This window comes from Sturnus vulgaris, unplaced genomic scaffold, assembly GCF_052056855.1.
Source record: "Sturnus vulgaris isolate bStuVul1 unplaced genomic scaffold, bStuVul1.hap1 Scaffold_597, whole genome shotgun sequence".
Taxonomy (NCBI): Eukaryota; Metazoa; Chordata; class Aves; order Passeriformes; family Sturnidae; genus Sturnus; species Sturnus vulgaris.
In genome coordinates this window covers 40481-42500 of record NW_028276576.1, presented here as the reverse complement: position 1 = coordinate 42500, position 2020 = coordinate 40481, and positions in this window count along the sequence as shown.

Sequence of the window (2020 nt, the reverse complement as noted above, 5' to 3'; positions counted from 1 at the left end):
ACAACGGAAAACGGAGCAGCTGCCACCGACCACGCCGCGGGCCACCGGCTTTCGCCCGCCTCGCAGCGATCGGCTTCCCACCCGGAAAAAAAGCCGGGGGGAAGGGCAAGCCACCGCACCAAAAAAAAAACTAAAAAAAAAGCACGCCATGCGTCGCACGACCCGTGCTAGCCACGGGGGTCACGAGCCAGGGGTGGGGGCGAGAACGCGCCTCTCAACTCCTCCCGTAAAACCCCTCCAACCACCGGACATACGGTCTCTTTTCTCACTCGCCAACACAGCCAGCCCTTCTCTCTCGCCTTTCGCTTTCGCTTCGGTGGCGGCCCGTGACCCTTCGTCAGCGCGCGCTTCTCGGTGCCGCGGCTTAGGGCCGCGAGAGAAAAAGAACGGAGGCCGGGCGGGCACCCCCACACTGCCCCGCACACCGGCACGCTTTAATAAAAAAGAACGGAGCCGCTCGCAAAACCCAGCCCCCGCCGGCAACGGCAACCACGGCAGCCGGGGCAGGCCAGACACCACGGGCCGCCCCGGCACGGTGCCTCGATCGCGCCCGGCCGATACCGAGAAAGGGCGAGGCGCCGCCGCCCCGCCCACGACACACTCTCGGGGGCTCACTCGCTCGCTCGCTCTCTGTTGGGTTGCGGGGTCCGTCCTGGGGGGGGGACACGGCCGGCCACCGCGGCCGACCGCCGCCCCGGAAAAATTCTGCCCGCTACACGCGGGTCCCCGGCTTAGGGCCGAGGAAGGGGGACGACTTCAACAACACACGGCAGGGCCGGACACTCCCGTCACCGAGCCCCCCTTCGCAGGCAAGCAAGCGAAGCCGAGAGGCGAGGCCACACGCCCCACTGCATGTCCCCCGCTGCCCTTTCGATACGGACACAACTCTGGCAACACAGGTCGGGAGCGGGAAACGAGGCGCAGCCAACCTCGGCCAAGCGAGCCACGCCCGGGGGGCTCTCGGGGAGGGGGGCCAGGGAAAGCCCGGGCAGGCTCAACACAACCCCGGGCCGGCCCCACAGAAATCCAGCCCCGGCTGCCGGCCACCAGCGTGCACCGGGACCGACAGCCGAAGAAATGCCGCACCCGGCGAGCGGGCGGGGCCCCGGCTTAAGGCCGGGCAGAAAAGGGGCGAGGCGCCGCCGCCTCGCCCGCCACCATCCCCGGGGGAGCGAGCGGGCGCCCGGCTCCCCGTTGTCACGAAACCGGCAGCAGCCGGGCCGGAGCGGGACACACTCGCGGCTTTCTCGCCCTCTCTCTGGGCCTTTTTCTCGCTTCTCCCCCGCCTGGAACAACGCAGCCTCGCCTGGGCCGGGGGAGCGCGGTGGCTCTCGGATCGCATCGCTCTCTCTGGGGGCTTTCTCGCTTCTCCCCCGGACTGAACCCGCAGCCTCGGCCTGGGCCGGGGAGCGGCTCTCGGATCGCATCGGTCTCTCTGGGGGCTTTCTCGCTTCTCCCCCGACTGAGCACGCAGCCTCGCCTGGGCCGGGGAGCGGCTCTCGGATCGCATCGGTCTCTCTCTCTGGGCTAACCTGTCCCAGTCGAACTGGGTAAGACGGGAAGCCGGACGAAGCCACGCGACTCGCCCCGACATCGGCGGTGTTCTTCTGGCCCTGGCGACCGCACGCGCGTCCGCCCTTCTCCGCCACGGACACAGGCACGGCAACAGCCTGTGGGGATACGGCCCGTCACCTCGTTCCCATAATACGGACAGATGGGCCCGAAGCGGCGGAGGCCGGAAAGAGAACCGATGTACGTGACCGAGGGGGCGCAGTGGCGCACGCCGCCTTCTACGATGACATAGCCGGAGGCAGCGAGAAACAGCGACCCCTTGGAGTACTTCCAGGCCGGCGGCGGACAACAGGTCTACCAGCCATGAAACGGGCAACAGGTCTACCGACGGCTTGCTGCGGACAACAGGTCTACCCAGCCATGAAACGGGCAACAGGTCGACCAAGCTGCGGACAACAGGTCTACCCAGGGCATGCTGCGGACACCAGGTCTACCCACGGCTTGCTGC